Raw genomic sequence first — 20,527 nt, forward strand, 5'->3', positions numbered from 1 at the left:
GTTGTTGTAAGGTTTGGTATTCTGATGACAGTCCGGATATCTTCCAGTAAGACAGATGTGCTGTTGGAAATCCTGCTACTAATACCAGTATTCGGGATAACAGCACATTTTGTTATTTAGTTTGCTGTGAGCATGTTTGTGTGTGTGTGTCTGTGTGTGTGTGTGTGTGGGGAGGGGGGGGGTCACTATCCTTGTAGGGACCTGAAGTCCTCACAGGGATATTAAAATAAGGACAATTTGCCGGTCCCCACAAGGGAAAAGGCTATTTTTGGCTTAGGGGTTATGTTTAGGACAGTGGGGGCTCTTCAGAGGAGGAAGGGGACTAATTCTCCTCAATGAATTTAAGAAAAAAAAAACATTAAAAAGCTAGTTTCTCTCCACCTCTGGGTATATTGACTTCCAAACCAAACCTAGGAGGCTCGTGGTTCTCATCCGCTTCCATAGACCTACGCAGTAATTATGACAACTTGAATGGGAATTGTTTGGTCCCCGCAATGATAGTAAAACAAAAGTGTGTGTGTGTGTGTTTTAGTTTTACTATCCTTGTTGGGACCAAACAATTCTCATTCAAGTTGTCAAGGAAAATGTTGCTGTTCCCCACAAGGAAAAACGTAATTTTAGGCTTAGGGGTTAGGTTTAGGGTTAGGAAGACAATTAGGGTTAGGTAGTTAGGTTTGGGTTTAGGTTAAGGGTTAGAGTTAAGCTTAGGGTTAGAGGTTAGGGAAAATAGGATTTTGTTTGGTCCCTATAAGGATAGTAAAACAAACGTGTGTGTGTGTGTGTGTGTGTGTGTGTGTGTGTGTGTGTGTGTGTGTGTGTGTGTGTGTGTGTGTGTGTGTGTGTGTGTGTGTGTGTGTGTGTGTGTGTGTGTGTGTGTGTGAGAGGCAGGAAGGATTGTGTGCATGGGTGTCTGTCAAGTCATCTCTGTTCTATTCCTGGCGCTGTTTCCTTTTTCGTAACACATCCCCAGTCAGCCAGCTGTCCAGGTGGACATTTTGAGTGGTGCTACCTGCAGGCTTGTTGGATTTCAGACATTTCATTGGAGTCGGTCCACTCCATTGGTCGAGGATGCTCTGCAGGATGTTATGTACTTCAGAATAAGTCAAATATGTCCAGAGATCTCTCCAGTAGATAACAGGTATAAAGCTGCCGCGTTTTGAGTAGTTTTATTGGTCTGTGTGAGTTTGAGATTGATTTGTAGCGTATTGGTACTAGAGGTCAATTTGATGTAAAAAAGTACTATCTTTTAATGGCTACTGTTTGTCTCAGGTACCTTGTGGGCATTATTCAAATGTAACATTTATCCTGGGGGGAGTGTGTGTGTGTGTGTGTGTGTGTGTGTGTGTGTGTGTGTGTGTGTGTGTGTGTGTGTGTGTGTGTGTGTGTGTGTGTGTGTGTGTGTGTGTGTGTGTGTGTGTGTGTGTGTGTGTGTGTGTGTGTGATTAACATTGACAGAGTGCCCTGCAATCGATGTGAGTGTGAACTGAGGCCATGGTCAACTCTACCTCACTCACATAAAAATTCCGGCAGAATCACATACATCCCTCTTCCTCCATAACCCTGAGGTGCCTGCAGGCCCCTGCAGAGTGGAGAGGGATTACCCTTCTCCAGTGGTGTTTCGTACCAGTCGGGGTTTGAGGTGCGTCAGTAAGACAGGTATCGATTGGCCAGTTCGATCTGTGATCTGTTTATGCTGAGGGGATCTGTACATCCCCAGAGACCTGTGTGATACAAACAGATTGCATCCCAAATGGCACCCTATTCCCTATATAATGCATCTACTTTTGATCAAGTATGTCAGCCTGGACTCAGGAGTAGACATCCTATAGTACAAATCCAGGACACTCAAATTAATGGTATGTGTCATGTTTGGTATCGTATGTATTGAATAATTTGTGGATGTCCATCATCCATTTCGTATTATATATTACGAATTACGATCTGTTGTGGCTAACGTTGGCTAGGTGGCAAACACTAACGTTGGCTAAGTGGCTAACATTAGCTAGGCTAGGGGTTAGGGTTAGGGTTAGGGTTAAGGTTAGGGTTAGGAGTTAGGTTAAAGGGTTAAAGGGCTAAGGTTAGGGTTTGGGGAAGGGTTAGCTAACATGCTAAGTAGTTGCAAAGTAGCTAAAAGTGAATAAGTAGAGTGGTTGCAAATGTGATAATTAGCTAAAATGCTCAAGTTAAGACTCAAACACCCACCCTTTGGGTTTCTAGACATTAGCGTTATACAACTACTCATCCACCTCGATCAACTACACTAATTTCATTTTTGCCTTAAGTAAACTTCTGTCTTATGTACCAAACGTACCAGTCTCCTAGATTGTCATTGACTATGTTACGTTTAATCAATGAGACCAGTAATGCACTACTACTTTCTCTGTAAGAGTAGATTTGCATTGATCTGGTTTATGTGGGTTTTTTTTGTAATAATTTCTTGGCTGTTTCCATTAGGTTTTGCTTAGCTTTAGGTTTCACATCTAGCCCTAATCAGAGCTGAAGTAAGAGAGGTTCAGCCAAGTTCAAGCTACAATTTAGAAGAGCAAATAGAAAGAAATCTTTACAACCATTGAATCAATATGTTTTGACCATGAAAGTTTACAATCTAAGGTAATACCAAGTAATTGAGTCACCTCAACTTGCTCAACAGCTGCACCATTCGTTACCAGATTCAGCTGAGGTCTAGAACTTAGGGAATTATTTGTACCAAACACAATGCTCTTAGATTTTGAGATGTTCAGGACCAGTTAATTACTGGCCACCCATTCGAAAACTGACTGCAAAATTAGGGATAAGCCTCCATCACTGCAGGGCAGACATGCTCCCAGATTGCCATGGTGACTGTCGTGTTGTTGGACAGAAGATGTCGTTTCGTTTGTTTCCGCTTGAGGAATGTTGCAGCTAGAATTGTTGTGGTGAGGGTTGACATATTTGGCCCTCTGTGTGCCTGTGTGTGTGTGTCAAATCAAATCAAATCAAATTGTATTTGTCACATACACATGGTTAGCAGATGTTAATGCGAGTGTAGTGAAATGCTTGTGCTTCCAGTTCCGACAATGCAGTAATAACCAACAAGTAATCTAACTAACAATTCCAAAACTAATTTCTTATACACAGTGTAAGGGGATAAAGAATATGTACATAAAGATATGAAGGAGTGATGGTGCAGAGCAGCATAGGCAAGATACAGTAGATGGTATCGAGAACAGTATATACATATGAGATGAGTATGTAAACAAAGTGGCATAGTTAAAGTGGCTAGTGATACATGTATTACATAAGGATGCAGTAGATGATAGAGTACAGTATATACGTATACATATGAGATGAATAATGTAGGGTTTAAAGTGGCTAGTGATAAATGTATTACATAAAGATGGCAAGATGCAGTAGATGGTATAGAGTACAGTATATACATATGAGATGAGTAATGTAGGGTATGTAAACATTATATTAAGTGGCATTGTTTAAAGTGGCTAGTGATACATTTTTTACATCCATTTTTCCATCGTTAAAGTGGCTGGAGTTGAGTCAGTATGTTGGCAGCAGCAACTCAATGTTAGTGGTGGCTGTTTAACAGTCTGATGGCCTTGAGATAGAAGCTGTTTTTCAGTCTCTCGGTCCCTGCTTTGATGCACCTGTACTGACCTCGCCTTCTGGATGATAGCGGGGTGAACAGGCAGTGGCTCGGGTGGGTGTTGTCCTTGATGATCTTTGTGGCCTTCCTGTAACATCGGGTGGTGTAGGTGTCCTGGAGGGCAGGTAGTTTGCCCCCGGTGATACGTTGCGCAGACCTCACTACCCTCTGGAGAGCCTTACGGTTGTGGGTGGAGCAGTTGCCCCTACCAGGCGGTGATACAGCCCGCCAGGATGCTCTCGATTGTGCATCTGTAGAAGTTTGTGAGTGCTTTTGGTGACAAGCCAAATTTTTTCAGCCTCCTGAGGTTGAAGAGGCGCTGCTGCGCCTTCTTCACGATGCTGTCTGTGTGAGTGGACCAATTCAGTTTGTCTGTGATGTGTATGCCGAGGAACTAAAAACTTACTACCCTCTACACTACTGTTCCATCGATGTGGATAGGGGGGTGCTCCCTCTGCTGTTTCCTGAAGTCCACAATCATCTCCTTAGTTTTGTTGACGTTGAGTGTGAGGTTATTGTCCTGACACCACACTCCGAGGGCCCTCACCTCCTCCCTGTAGGCCGTCTCGTCGTTGTTGGTAATCAAGCCTACCACTGTTGTGTCGTCCGCAAACTTGATGATTGAGTTGGAGGCGTGCGTTGCCGCGCAGTCGTGGGTGAACAGGGAGTACAGGAGAGGGCTCAGAAAGCACCCTTGTGGGGCCCCAGTGTTGAGGATCAGCGGGGTGGAGATGTTGTTGCCTAACCTCACCACCTGGGGGCGGCCCGTCAGGAAGTCCAGTACCCAGTTGCACAGGGCGGGGTCGAGACCCAGGGTCTCTAGCTTGATGACGAGCTTGGAGGGTACTATGGTGTTAAATTCCGAGCTGTAGTCGATGAACAGCATTCTCACATAGGTATTCCTCTTGTCCAGATGAGTTAGGGCAGTGTGCAGTGTGGTTGAGATTGCGTCGTCTGTGGACCTATTTGGGCGGTAAGCAAATTGGAGTGGGTCTAGGGTGTCAGGTAGAGTGGAGGCGATATGGTCCTTAACTAGTCTCTCAAAGCACTTCATGATGACGGAAGTGAGTGCTACGGGGCGGTAGTCGTTTAGCTCAGTTACCTTAGCTTTCTTGGGAACAGGAACAATGGTGGCCCTCTTGAAGCATGTGGGAACAGCAGACTGGTATAGGGATTGATTGAATATGTCCGTAAACACACCAGCCAACTGGTCTGCGCATGCTCTGAGGGCGCGGCTGGGGATGCCGTCTGGGCCTGCAACCTTGCGAGGGTTAACACGTTTAAATGTTTTACTCACCTCGGCTGCAGTGAAGGAGAGACCGCATGTTTCCGTTGCAGGCCGTGTCAGTGGCACTGTATTGTCCTCAAAGAGGGCAAAAAAGTTATTTAGTCTGTCTGGGAGCAAGACATCCTGGTCCGTGACTGAGCTGGATTTCATCTTGTAGTCCGTGATTGACTGTAGACCCTGCCACATACCTCTTGTGTCTGAGCCGTTGAATTGAGATTCTACTTTGTCTCTATACTGACGCTTAGCTTGTTTGATAGCCTTAAGGAGGGAATAGCTGCACTGTTTGTATTCAGTCATATTACCAGACACCTTGCCCTGATTAAAAGCAGTGGTTCGCGCTTTCAGTTTCACGCGAATGCTGCCATCAATCCACGGTTTCTGGTTAGGGAATGTTTTAATCGTTGCTATGGGAACAACATCTTCAACGCACGTTCTAATGAACTCGCACACCGAAACAGCGTATTCGTTAAATGTTGTTGCCTGACGCAATGCGAAACATGTCCCAGTCCACGTGATGGAAGCAGTCTTGGAGTGTGGAATCAGCTTGGTCAGACCAGCGTTGGACAGACCTCAGCGTGGGAGCTTCTTGTTTCAGTTTTTGTCTGTAGGCAGGGATCAGCAAAATGGAGTCGTGGTCAGCTTTTCCGAAAGGGGGGCGGGGCAGGGCCTTATATGCCTCGCAGAAGTTAGAATAACAGTGATCCAAGGTTTTGCCAGCCCTGGTGGCGCAATCAATATGCTGATACATTTTAGGGAGTCTTGTTTTCAGATTCGCCTTGTTAAAATCCCCAGCTACAATGAATGCAGCCTCAGGATGTATGGATTCCAGTTTGCAAAGAGTCAAATAAAGTTCGTTCAGAGCCATCGATGTGTCTGCTTGGGGGGGAATATATACGGCTGTGATTATAATCTAAGAGAATTCTCTTGGTAGATAATGCGGTCTGTATTTGATTGTGAGGAATTCTAAATCAGGTGAACAGAAGGATTTGAGTTCCTGTATGTTTCTGTGATCACACCACGTCTCGTTAGCCATAAGGCATACGCCCCCGCCCCTCTTCTTATCAGAAAGGTGTTTGTTTCTGTCGGCGCGTTGCGTGGAGAAACCTGCTGGCTGCACCGCCACCGAGAGCGTCTCTCAAATGAGCCATGTTTCCGTGAAGCAAAGAACGTTACAGTCTCTGATATCCCTCTGGAATGCTACCCTTGCTCGGATTTCATCAACCTTGTTGTCAAGAGACTGGACATTGGCGAGAAGAATGCTAGGAAGTGGGGCACGATGTGTCCATCTACGTAGTCTGACCAGAAGACCGCCTCGTTTCCCTCTTTTACGAAGTCGTTTTTTTGGGTTGCCGGCTGGGATCCATTCCGTTGTCCTGGTTGAAAGGCAGAACACAGGATCCGCTTCGCGAAAGTCATAGTCTTGGTCGTACTGATAGTGAGTTGACGCTGATCTTATATTCAGTAGTTCTTCTCGACTGTATGTAATGAAACCTAAGATGACCTGGGGTACTAATGTAAAAAAAAAAAAAAAAACTGCATAGTTTTCTCGGAACGCGAAGCGAGGCGGCCATCTCTGTCGGCGTGTGTGTGTGTGTGTGTGTGTGTGAGAGAGAGAGAGATCTTTTCCTTCCTCCTCCATATGGTGTGTGTGAAGCAGTGGTGGATGGTGCCATTTATGAGGGAGGATGATACATCTTATTTCTATTACAGCATTTCGTATGACTGCCATTCATATTCCATTGCCCCGGCTCACTGTAACATTGATAGGTTTAGGCTCCAACATGTACCCATCATGAGGTTGCTACAACCTAGCCTATGAATGAAAGTTCACAACGTATGTGAACAGGTCGAGAGAATTTTGAGCAATCAAGGTGACAGACTGTGACACATTCAATATCGCCTGCATAGTCTTGCCTGCATCTAGTTGATCTAGGGTGTAATCATTAGTCCAACAGTTGCAAATGTGAGTTTCTATTGGACAAATTCAGATATGTTTTCCCCCATTTTTTTCCCTTTGCTTCAGTTTAAGAAACGTTTTTCAACAGAATCGGCAGAATTAATACACCCCTGATGACACGCAAACACAGTTCCATTTTACAGCAGTGACATAAAAACAGCTGGATCACTTTGCTCATTTTATATATAATTGCTTCTTGTAACTTTCTATGTGCTCTCCTCCCCTCACATTTTCCCTACGCTTGTGGACTTCCATGCACAACACATCAGCTGTCTGTAACCAGGTAAAAAACACTTTCCAAGCCAAACCTTCATATCATGACCGCTAACCGCTACACACAGCCTACATTATTGTTATGTTAACATATCTACTATAACTAACGTATTAGTAAACCCACTACAATCATGCAGTACAGCGAACAGTCAGCAAGCAGTTTAGCAGTTACACCGGCAGGCTCAGGTGGCAATAAATTAATTAAACCTTGACTTGAATGAGTTCCAATGTTGGATAGCCATAGCCAGCTAGCTAACATTGCATCCCTCTATGTTTGACCCGGGTGTTTGGGTAGGCTACACTAGCTAGCTGCATTCGCTAGTTAAGTGAAAATGAAAGTTCTTAAAAAATACAACCAACTATAGCTAGCTCTCTCTCTCTCTCTGTGTCTCTCTCTCTCTCTCTCCTGCTTCTCCTTAATGTTGGAAGAAATTAATTTGTTCAACATTTTTCAACTATTGTCTTTCTCTGTTTGAGTCAACTACTAACCACATTGTATACACTGCAGTGCTAGAGAGCTGTAGCTTATGCTTTCAGTACTAGATTCGTTCTCTGATTGTTTGATTGGGTGAACAACATGTCAGTTCATGCTGCAAGAACTCTGATCGGTTGGAGTACGTTCTCCGGAAGTTGTCATAATTACTGTGTAAGTCTATGGAAGGGAGAGAACCATGAGCCTCCTAGGTTTTGTATTGAAGTCAATGTACCCAGAGGAGGACTGAAGCAAGCTCTCCACCGTTACACCATGGTGCTACCCTACAGAGTGCTGCTGAGGCTACTGTAGACCTTCATTGCAAAAATGTGTGTTTTAATCAATTATTTGGTGACATGAATATATTTAGTATAGTTTTATCTTAGTTAAGATTTATCTTAACTTTTTTGATAAAAACTTTTTTTTCACTGAGGGGTCCTACCCTTCCTCCTCTGAGGAGCCTCAGACATGAAGTGCATGTTTATGTGTGACATTTCTCCCTTCCTCCCCCTTCTTCACACTCGTGATTCATTCAGACTCACACTGACAGATTGTACATTTCAGCAAGCAATTGTTTAAAAAGGAACTAAACCGGAAAATCAAAAACTTGGTTGAAAACAGCCTATGTGGCATTGGTAGTAATCTATTCTAGTCCTCAAATTTACTGAAAAGTGTAAATAGGGTAACTTTGGTCATAAAGTCAGTATTTTACAATACTAGAATGTCTGAGATTTAGAGGATTGAGGATGTCGCTGCCTTTCTTGGCATATTTGAGGGTTGGGTTTGATTGCAAGTCATTTCAAATAACACGTGGGTGTTAGTTCATAAATTCTCTCTTGGGACGCACACTGACCATGGTAAAATGAGTTCGATGTTGAATATCCTTATGTGGCTAGTTAGTGACCATCAATACATTACACAATGTACATACAGTACGAGTCAAAAGTTTGGACACACCTACAAATAAAGAAAAACCCTTGAATGAGTACGTGTGTCCAAACTTTTGACTGGTACTGTACATGGGACAATATTCTTACATTTAAAAGTTCCACATTTCAATGGCTTAAAAACCTCAAACCAATTGTAAAAATGTTTATATAAAAAATACTGAAGCATTTCATGAGAAAACTAAAAGGTGTGCAACATGAAAATATTGTCCCGTGTACGCTTGTTGGTTACTTCCCGCCACAAATGAGAGAACGTCTCACTCTGACCATTTTGCTCGTCGTAGCAGAGCTGGTTAGACTGTTAACAAGTTCTCAACCTGGTTTCAGAGAATTTAAAATTATTCTGTACGTAATTCCGGGCCACTCTATTTAGCATGGTACGTATTAATTTGTGAATATCCATCACCCATTTTGTATGATATGTTATGAATTAAAATTCATATTATGTGTTACAAATTTGCAAAACGTAGAGGTTTTGTGGATGTGGTTGCTCGGCCCGGCACTCATCCCTTTGTAGACAAACTAATGTGATGGCCGTTCAATCTCCCTCTCAACACGTCAATCTACGGGAGAAGTGGAATAACTCCCTCCCACTTGGTGACATTAAAGCCCAATTTGTAAGTGTGTTTTTATTTATGTTTGTGTGTGTGTGTGTGTGTGTGTGTGTGTGTGTGTGTGTGTGTGTGTGTGTGTGTGTGTGTGTGTGTGTGTGTGTGTGCTCACGTGTGTGTGTGTGAGGGTGTGTGTGTGTATTCAGTGTATCGATGTGTTCAGAAGTTGCCTAATTAACTATAATTCCAATGCAGCTACATTTTTTAAATATAATTCTTGTGATTAAAGTACATACAGTGCCTAGTGTATGTCTACACATCCCTTTGACAGTCTTCTCATTTTGCTGCCTTAAAATGCTGTGCAAGGTTGGTAGGAATCTTATTCAAAATAATTCACAGCTGTAATGGCTGCCAAAGGTGCTTCCACCAAGTATTAACTTCTGGGGTGTGAAGATACACATCCTAAATGTATATTTCTTAGTGAATTGGAACATTTTCTATCATTTTTCTTTCACTAAAATTGTGGAGTAGGTTGTGTAGATCAGTAGGAAATAAAACAAATGCAATCTCTTTTTAGATGACATTTTAAGGCAGCAAAATGTGAAGACTGTACGAGGGGTGTGTAGACTTTCACTAGGCACTGTATTCTCTCCATGATCAAAGCCAAGGACTGAAGCTGTGGGAGGAAAGCAGTGATATTGACAGTGAGCCAGACAGACACGGGGGCAGAACAGACAAGACAATCTAAAGGGAGACTGTTCTTTAATCTCACTGTGCTGTACGTCACCATGCCAAATATGCTTCCCAAATGGCACCCTATTCCCCATGGTCAAAAGTAGTGTACTGAATAGGGAATAAGGTGCGTTTTTTGACGCAAACAAATTAAATCCTGGTATTTTTAACCAGTGGAGGTGTTATCTCCGGGACAGATCTTTACCTAAATAACCTCTGACACTCCTGAATAAGACATCACAATAAGGATCAGGAAATGATGGCGCACAGGAAATGTCTTCAATATCCTTATTATTAGCATGTAGCGAGTTCTGACAGACCTTTGAATCGGACTTTTGAGGACTAATAAGAATGTGTGATGTGCATAGGTCCAGAGTATCTTCTAGCCTGATTTTTAAACCTCAAACACACTACAAGTTAAACATTTTCTTCAACGCAGGAAAGTTCTCCTGGAGCAGGGTGATCAAATGAAGAGCCTACATCTGCATATGAGAGTAATGTGCTCTTGTGTGGTGCATCGATTTGTTCATACAGTATGTCATCTTTGTTAAGTGCATGTGGTCTGTGACCGTGATATTAGAGTGTATTGTAATAATCTTCTGAAGAGGTGTCGATTGAGCTCAGTCCCGGTCACTCATCCCTTTCCTCTTATTGTAATGAGGCTATTCATTGTTGTAGTATGATTGGGTGACTTGTCCTCTGCTGAGCCAGTGGAAGAAGTGTAGTGTTTAAGAGTGTGCATGAATAGATACAAACACATACACACACTTACTCTTTATGCTGCTAAATGAAAAGGTTGGATCGTGTGGATCAGGTCAGGCTTTAGCCTAAACTCTGAGTGGGCGAACACATTGAGCAATTTATTACCAGAGGCTAGAGATCCCTCCACGCAGGTCGCTTCAGGCGTGCACCTCAAGTAGGGAAAATCGAATTCCGCTGGTCGAATCTCCTCCCTTTGTGGCGTTGGTGGAGAAATTAGTGCTTGGTGGGTGGGTGCCTCTAACTATCATACATCCGTTTGTCTGAACCCTCTACTGCTAAATCCCACTGATGCCTGTGTTGGTCTGCGTGCCAAATAGCACCCCATTCCCCTTCATAGTGCAATATTTTTAAACAGAGCCCTATGGGCCATTTGGGACTTAGACATGGACTAACCCTCCCAAAGCCTACGCTGCACTTCTGTCCCTGAGCTCAGGTGACCCTCTCTACTCTTTCTTTTCTCTCTGTTCTCCTCCCTTCCTCTCTCCCACTTCACTTTTTCCTCTCCGTTCGTTCAGATGAGTTAAAGGTTGTGTCCATTTCAAAGCTTCTGTCCTTAATCTGCCTTTGGACTTTATAATGAAGACTGTCACGGATGCCTCCGGAACGTTCATCACGCACACCTGTCCCCTATTTCCACTGATTAGTATTTGTATTTCTGTGCCCTTTGGTTTCCATTGGGGGTTGATTATTGTTACAATGTCCATTGGTGCGTGTGAGTACCTGTGTTTTGGGCTTTCATGCCCTTATGGATTGCGCAGATGATTACGGGTCTCGTCCCGTGCGTTAACCATTGCGCGCGTGTGTATTTATTCGAGGTACTCCTCGCTGTTTTGTTTGGGTTTCAACCCTGTGTTTTTGTTACGTGTTTGTTTGGTCTTCGTCCCCGTGACTTTACACCGCACGCCGTAATTTGGGTACAGTAAAAAAAACGCTATTACGCATTCCTCCCGAATCATTTATACCAGCGCGACAAAGACGTCATTGTGAGAGAAGTCTTGTGACTAATGTATATCCTACTCTATATAATAATCATAATTCATTTCAGATACAACGGGCTACAAGTCAATTGAAAGAGAGTGTGTGTGTCTGTAAGTCTGTTTAGTCCATTTAGCCATGCTGCTTGTCCCTGCCCGTCTGAAGGGGGTGGACACTTCTTCCACTGTTTCACTCCCTTCCTCCACTCCCAAACACCAGACAATCACCACCAAGGACAAGCCTCTGTAGGGTGCCATTTGGACGAAGACTGTGTTTTCTCTCTGGTATCAGCAAAGTCCATTATCCACTGTGTCGGACTCACTCTGTTCAAAGGAGTTATGGAACTGTTATAGGAAGTGTTTCCCACCAGCAGCTATAAGATTAGGCCATCAACAACCTGTTGAATGTAAAAACAAAGGTGTTATGTAAACTAATGAGTAGCAGATTACTATAACATACTGCCCCAATTATGAATAATAACCACAAGATGTAGATTGCATTTTGACCGTATTTCTTAGCTAAGTAATTTTCCCTTTGATGGAAACTAGAATATAGACAAAGGAAGTTGCAGGTACACCACATATTATCATCTTAAATATATTTTATTTGTTTAAAACTAAGAGAGGGGGTATGTAGTGCATTCAGATGGATTGATTGTATACATGCACAATTCTTTAGAGTGTGTGTGTGATGATGGAAAGATTAACGTGTGTGTGTGTGTTTGACCAGTATGAACACTGTTGCTATAAAACACCCAAAAATCACAGTAATTCCAGTAAAGATTGTGTTTGAAAAAACAGATATAGTGACACACCGTCCATCAGTTATTTTTCCCTTCCATATCATTGTCTTTCAGTCACATTCCATTTTCCCTCTCTCCATAGTTTGATGTGTGGTCAAAGGGAAGTTAGACTCTGGGGATGTGTCCCAAATAACACCATATTCCCTTACATAGTGCATTACTTTTGACCAGAGCCCCCTATGGGCCCTGTTCTAAAGTAGTGCACTAAATAGAGACTAGGGTTCCATTTGGGATGCATGCAAAGTCTGGTCATGATGACCTCAGCGGTCAGCATTCATTCTGCGTAATTTGGCCGGCAGGTTGTCCTCTGGGCGGCCCCCTCCTGAGGGCAGAGGGGTGTGGATGCGGGCGGGGACAGGGGCTGGGGTGGGGGCAGCTGCAGGTCTCCAGTGGACTGGGTCATGGGTTCAAAGCCAAGTTTCAAGGCCTTGAGCTGCAGCCGAGCTGCAGCCTCTGGGCCGGGGGAGGAGCTGAGACGCTGCAACTTGAGAGGCAGATCTCCAGTACTGCAGGCCTTCTCGGAGTGCTGGGAGCTCAGCATCAGAACCTTCCTCTGTAGGTCCTCCTTCCCAGACGAGCTCATCCTCTGAAGCTTACTGGGCAGCCTGGACTGCCCTGCCCGCTCCTCCCGGTCCCTAGTGTTGATGCAGTCCACAGAGAAGACCCGGGCACGTCGGGCGTGCCCGTGGCTCTCGCCCAGCATGGGGGTGGAGAGGGGTGAAGGCAGGGAGGACTTCTCGTCGTGATCCTTGACGCTGTAGGGTGGGGTGTTGACCTCGAAAGTGCTGTGGAACTGGGAGTAGTCCACCCTGAAGAATCCCTCCTCCAGAGACATGACGGGCAGGAAGCGGTGGCCCCACAACACCTCATCCTCCGTGTACGATGTGCGCGCCTGACACGTCATACCTGAGAGAGAGGGAGAAAGAGAGAGAATTAAAAAGTGAAACTCAGTCTCCAGCATTGACTAGGCAGCACAAACACAGGTGTTAGATAGCCTTGTCATTTTTTATAAATATGATGAAAATATTGTAGAGTTCAGTTAACATCAAACAATAAGGCATGAAAGAAAGAGAAAAATGATGCAGCAACCAACCCCCTCCTGCTTATCTCATCCTCTCCCTCCACCCCCTTCTCTTTTTTCTCTTCCACTCTCAGCATGTGTGGAAACAATTCAGTCTTTGAATTGTTGTCTGACAGCATGAGAAAAAGCAATTTCCATGACACAGACCTGCTTTGGCACAGACCTCCCTCACTCTTGCCATAGAGGGGAGATTTAAATACTGGTGCACCCTTAAATCTAGCTGGAAGACGTTTGCCGTTCCTCTGATGGCTCATAAAAAGGGCCACAGCACTGTTACTCATCGAAAAGTTTCCACTAATAGGTATGGCTGAGGCTGACCCTGAGACAAACCTCTGCCTCTGCAGAGTGTGGGGCCATTGGCTCAAATGAGCTTGATGGAGACAGCTGACTAAAGGAGATATTGGCTGCAAGTCGTTCTAGGCTGGGAGTCAGAGCTAGATACTTTTCTTTTCTATATCTAGCTCTGTCTCAATGAAACCACATCCTACCTGATTCTACAGCTGTTATTTTGTATCCATGGCAATCACTAGAGGCCTAAGATGACACATCCCTTTGATCAGTGTTGTAATGCATTTAGTCATAATTACCAGTTGTTTATTTCTGCTCAGGCTAATAAGGAATCTCCTAACACCACCTTTACCAGATCCATACCTTGATACCTGCAGGAGCCTTGGGTCCTCGCCTCACATCACTCCTATCAATAGTACTAATAGACTTACTCATATAAATAAGTTGAATCTAGTCTACCATAAACAATACATGATAATCCTAAGTAAAGAGCAGTAACATTGTAGCAGAAATTGCAGCATCCATGCATCAATAAAAAGAAAACATGTAGCACCTGTAGCCAAGGAAAGGGTACTCTGATATTGCTATCTGCATGATGTTCTATAGTCCTATATGAAAAGGTGGTTGGTTACATTACATCCTAGTCCTATTTAAAAAGGTCTCTAAGAGTCAGCCAGATAATGACCGAAGCATCATCCTGAGCACAGCCTTCTCTGGGTGCCTCATTAATAAATGCATTGGCGACGTCGTCCCAACAGCGACAGTACATACATATCCCAACCAGAAGCTATGGATTAGAGGCAACATACACACTGAGCTAAAGGCTAGAGCTTCCACTTTCAAGGAGCGAGACATTAACCCGGAGTCTTATAAGAAATGCCATTATGCCCTTTGACGAACCATCCAACAGGCAAATCGTCAATACAAGACTAAGATCGAAGCCCACTAAATCAGCTCTGACCCTCGTCGGATGTGACAGGGCTTGCAAACTATCACAGATTACAGTGATTACAGTGACACGAGCTGACCAGACTAGTTAAATACCTTCTCTGCTCACTTCGAGGCAAGAAACACTGGCTACCCGAAATGTTTGACCCAAGTTAAACAATTTAAAGTCAATTCTACCAAATTCTAATTGAGTGTATGTAAACTTCTGACCCACTGGGAATGTGATGAAATAAATAAAAGCTGAAATAAATCATTCTCTCTACTATTATTCTGACATTTCACATTCTTAAAATAAAGTGGTGATCCTAATTGACCTAAAACAAATAATTTTTACGAGGATTAAATTTCAGGACTTGTGAAAAACTGAGTTTAAATGTATTTGACAGAGGTGTATGTAAACTTCCGAATTCAACTCTATGTTATGTACTGTATTAAATAATTCAGCACTTTGATGGTGGTCACCAGCATACCAGCGTACCATGTCATCCGTGTCCAGCAAAAACACAGCGAATGTAAACTTCCAACTTCAACTGTATGAGATGAGTAATGTGAGATATGTCAACATTATTAAAGTGGAATTATTAAAGTGATTCGTGTTCCATTTATTAAAGTGGCCAATGATTTCAAGTCTGTATGTAGGCAGCAGCCTCTCTGTGCTAGTGGTAGCTGTTTAAACGTCTGATGGCCTTGAGATAGAAGCTGTTTTTCAGTCTCTTGGTTTTTGATGCACCTGTACTGACCTCGCCTTTTGGATGGTAGCGGGGTGAACAGGCAGTGGCTCAGGTGGTTGTTGTCCTTGATGATATTTTTGGCCTTCCTGTGACATCGGTTAATGTAAGTTTTCTGGAGGGTAGGTAGTTTGCCCCCAGTGATGCGTTGTGCAGACCGCACCACCCTCTGGAGAGCCCTGCCGACAGGATCCTCTCAATTGTGCATCTGTAAAGGTTTGTGAGGGTTTTAGGTGACAAGCCAAATTTCTTCAGCCTCCTGAGGTTGAAGAGGCACTGTTGCACCTTCTTCAACACACTGTCTGTGTGGGTGGACCATTTTCATTTATACGCCATGGAACTTAAAACTTTCCACCTTCTCCACTGCTGTCCTGTCGATGTGGATAGGGGGCTGCTCCCTCCGCTGTTTCCTGAAGTCCACGATCATCTCCTTTGTTTTGTTGATGTTGAGCCTTCTCCCTGTAGACTCTCGTCGTTGTTGGTAATCAAGCCTACTAGTGTTGTCTGCAAACTTGATTGAGTTGAAGGTGAACAGGGAATACAGGAGGTCGATGAGCACGCACCCTTGTGGGGCCCCAGTGTTGAGGATCAACAAAGGGGAGATGTTGTTTCCTACCTTCACCACCTGGGGGTGGCTCTTCAGGAAGTCCAGGACCCAATTGTGCAGGGCAGGGTTGAGACCCAGGGCCTCAAGCTTAATGATGAGCTTGGATGGTACTATGGTGTTGAATGCTGAGCTATAGTCAATAAATAGCATTCTTACATACAGTGCCTTACAAAATGATTCATCCCCCTTGGCGTTTTTCCTATTTTGTTGCATTACAACCTGTAATTTAAATTTATTTTTAATTTTATTTCATTTTGGCCATCAAAGAAAATGCTATGTCTGGTGCAAACCCAACAACTCTCATCACCCCGAGAACTCTCTCCTCACAGTGAAGCATGGTGGTGGCAGCATCATGCTGTGGGGATGTTTTTCATCAGCAGGGACTGGGAAACTGGTCGGAATTGAAGGAATGGCACTAAATACAGGGAAAATCTTGAGGGAAACCTGTTTCAGTCTTCCAGAGATTTGAGACTGGGACAGAGCTTCACCTTCCAGCAGGACAATGACCCTAAGCATACTGCTAAAGCAACACTTGAGTGCTTTAAGGGGAAACATTTAAATGTTTTGGAATGGTCTAGTCAAAGCACAGACCTCAATCCAATTGAGAATCTGTGGTATGACTTAAAGATTGCTGTACACCAGCGGAATCCATCCAACTTGAATGAGCTGGACCAGTTTTGCCTTGAAGAATGGGCCAAAATCCCAGTGGCTAGATATGCCAAGCTCATAGAGATACCCCAAGATACTTGCAGCTGTAATTGCTGCAAAAGGTTGCTCTAACAAAGTATTGACTTTGGGGGGGGTGAAAAGTTATGCACACTCAAGTTTTCAGTTGTTTGTTTCACAATAAAAAATATTTTGCATCTTCAAAGTGGTAGGCATGTTGTGTAAATCAAATGATACAAACACCCCAAAAAATCTATTTTAATTCCAGGTTGTAAGGCAACAAAATAGGGAAAATGCCAAAGGGGGTGAATACTTTCGCAAGCCACTGTAGGTATTCCTCTTGTCCAGATGGAATAGAGCAGTGTGCAGTGTGATGGCGATTGCATCGTTTGTGGACCTATTGGGGCGGTAACCAAATTGAAGTGGGTCTAGGGTGACAGATAAGGTGGAGGTGATATGATCCTTGACTAGTTTCTCAAAGCACTTCATGATGGCAGAAGTGAGTGCCACGGGGCAATAGTAATTTAGTTCAGTTACCTTTGCATTCTTGGGTACAGGAACAATTATGGCCATCTTATTAAAGGATGTGGGGACAGCAGATTGGGATAGGGAGAGATTGAATATGTCTGTATACACACCAGCCAGCTGGTCTGTGCATGCTCTGAGGACGCAGCTAGGGATGCTGTCTAGGCCGGCAGCCTTGCGAGGGTTAAAATGTTTAAATATCAGACTCATGTCGGCCACAGAGAAGCAGAGCCCACAGTCCTTGATAGCGGGCCGCGTCGGTGGCACTGTATTATCCTCGAAGGTGAAGGCAGAGAAGGTGTTTAGTTTGTCTGGAAGCAAGACGTTGGTGTTTGCGACGTGGCTGGTTTTCCTTTTGTAGTCTGTGATTGTCTGTAGACCCTGCCACATATGTCTTGTGTCTGAGCCGTTGAATTGCAACTCGACTTTGTCTCTATACTGCCATTTTGCTTTTTTTATTGCCTTGCATGAGTGAATGACTACTCTGTTTGTATTCTGTCATATTCCCAGTCACCTTGCCATGGTTAAATGCGGTGGTACACGCTTTCAGTTTTGCGCAAATGCTGCCATGCACTGAGAATCCGACAGCATATCCCAAAAGAGTGATACAGAGTATGTTACAATCCCTGATGTCTCTCTGGAAAGCAACCCGTGCCCTGATTTTTGTCAACTTTGTTATCTAGGGACTGGACATTAGCAAGTAATATACTCGGAAGCGGTGGGTGGTGTGCGCGTCTCCGAAGTCCGACTCCCTCTCTGGCGGTGTTGTTTTGGATCAGCCTCTGGAATCAGTTCAAATGCCCTGAGTGGTGTGGACAAAGGATCCGCTTCAGGAAAGTTGTATTTCTGGTCGTAGTGCTGGTAATTTGAAGCCGCTCCAATATCCAATAGTTCTTCCCGGCTGTATGTAATAACAGCTAAGATTTTCTGGGCTAACAATGTAAGAAATAATACATTTAAAAAAATACTGCAATGTTTCCTAAGGACTGGAAGTGAGGCAGCCCTCTCTGTCGGTGCCATTTTAACACTCATATCTGGAGCCATGAAATGCTTTGAAAGGCTGGTCATGGCTCACGTTAACATCCTTATTCCAGACACCCTGGACCCACTCCGATTCGCATACCGTCCCAACAGATCCACAGGCGACGCAATCTCTATTGCACTCCACACTGCCATTTCCCACTTGGCCAAAAGGAACACCTATGGGAGACTGCTGTTCATTGACGACAGCTCAGCATTCCACACCACAGTGCCCTTGAAGCACATCACTATGTTAAGGTACCTGGGACTGAACACCTCCCTCTGCAAATGGATCCTGGACTTCCTGATGGGCCGCCCCTAGCTGGTGAGGGTAGCAACAACACATCTGCCACGCTGACCCACAACAAGGGGGCCCCACAGGGGAGTGTGCTTTGTCCCCTCCTGTACACCCTGTTCTCCCACGACTGCGTGGCCACACACGACTCCAACACAATCATTAAGTTTGCAGAAGACACAACAGTGGTAGGCATGACCACCAATGATGAAGAGACAGCCTATAGGGAGGAAGCCAGAGACCTGGCAGTGCGGTGCCAGGACAACAACCTCTCCCTCAACATCAGTAAGACAAAGGAGCGGATTCTGGACTGCAGGAAACGGAGAGCTGAGCATGCCCCCATTCACATCGACAGGGTTGTAGTGGAGTAGGTTGAGCGCTTCAAATTCCTTTGTCCACATCACTAAAGGATCTATCATGGTCCAAACACATTTGTGAAGATGGCACGACAATACCTCTTCCCCCTCACGAGGCTGAAAAGATGGACCCTCAGATGGCATGGGCCCTCAGATCCCATTCCTCCATGCAGATCTCCTCTAGAGCAGTGACGTTTTGTGGCTGTTGCTAGGAAACAGACTTTCAATTCCCTCCAAAGATTTTCTATGGGGTTGAGATCTGGAGACTGGCTAAGCCACTCCAGGACCTTGAAATGCTTCTTACGAAGCCACTCCTTCGTTGCCCGGGCGGTGTGTTTGGGATCATCGTCATGCTGAAAGACCCAGCCACGTTTTATCTTCAATGCCCTTGCTGATGGAAGAAGGTTTTCATTCAAAATCTCATGATACATGGCCCCATTCATTCTTTCCTTTACATGGATCAGTCGTCCTGGTCCCTTTGCAGAAAAACAGCCCCAAAGCATGATGTTTCCACCCCCATGCTTCACAGTAGGTATGGTGTTCTTTGGATGCAACTCAGCATTCTTTGTCCTCCAAACACGACGAGTTGAGTTTTGACCAAAAAGTTCTATTTTGGTTTCATCTGACCATATGACATTCTCCCAATATTCTTCTGGATCATCCAAATGCTCTCTAGCTAACTTCAGACAGGCCTGGACATGTACTGGCTTAAGCAGGGGGACATGTCTGGCACTGCAGGATTTGAGTCCCTGGCGGCGTAGTGTGTTACTGATGGTAGGTTTTGTTACTTTGGTCCCAGCTCTCTGCAGGTCATTCACTAGGTCCAACCATGTGGTTCTGGGATTTTTGCCCACCGTTCTTGTGATCATTTTGACACCACGGGGTAAGATCTTGTGTGGAGCCCCAGATCGAGGGAGCTTATCAGTGGTCTTGTATGTCTTCCATGTCCTAATAATTGCTCCAACAGTTGATTTCTTCAAACCAAGCTGCTTACCTATTGCAGATTCAGTCTCCCCAGCCTCAAATGTATTAAAAATAATTATTTACATTAGTATTCAGACCCTTTGAATATCCCCCCAGAACACAGTGGCCACCATCATTCTTAAATGGAAGTTTGGAACCATTAAGACTCTTCCTAGAGCTGTCCTCCCAACCAAACTGAGCAATCAGGGGAGAAGGGTCTTGGTCAGGGAGGTAACCAAGAACCCGATGGTCACTCTGACAGAGCTCTAGAGTTCATCTGTGTAGATGGGAGAACTTCCAGAAGGACAACCATCTCTGCAGCACTCCACCAATCAGGCCTGTATGGTAGAGTGACCAGACGGAAACCACTCTTCAGTAATAGGCACATGACAGCCCGCTTGGAGTTTGCCAAAAGGCACCTAAAGACTCTCAGACAATGAGAAACAAGATTCTCTGGTCTGATGGAAACCAAGATTCAACTCTTTGCCTGAATTCCAAGCTTCACGTCTGGAAGAAACCTGGCACCATCCCTACGGTGAAGCATGGTGGTGGCAGCATCATGCTGTTTTTCAGAGGCAGGGATTGGGACACTTGTCAGGATCGAGGCAAAATGAACGGAGCAAAGTACAGAGAGATCCGTGATGAAAACCTGCT

At 44.4% G+C, this 20,527-nt stretch overlaps 1 pseudogene; it reads right to left on the reverse strand.

Annotated features, from left to right (window-relative positions):
* Nucleotides 1–12,175: 12,175 nt before the first annotated feature.
* The window catches only part of LOC135555772 (G protein-activated inward rectifier potassium channel 1-like), a 32,813-nt pseudogene continuing 24,461 nt past the window's right edge, over nucleotides 12,176–20,527 (reverse strand).

Source organism: Oncorhynchus masou, chromosome 15, assembly GCF_036934945.1.
Source record: "Oncorhynchus masou masou isolate Uvic2021 chromosome 15, UVic_Omas_1.1, whole genome shotgun sequence".
Classification (NCBI taxonomy): domain Eukaryota; kingdom Metazoa; phylum Chordata; class Actinopteri; order Salmoniformes; family Salmonidae; genus Oncorhynchus; species Oncorhynchus masou.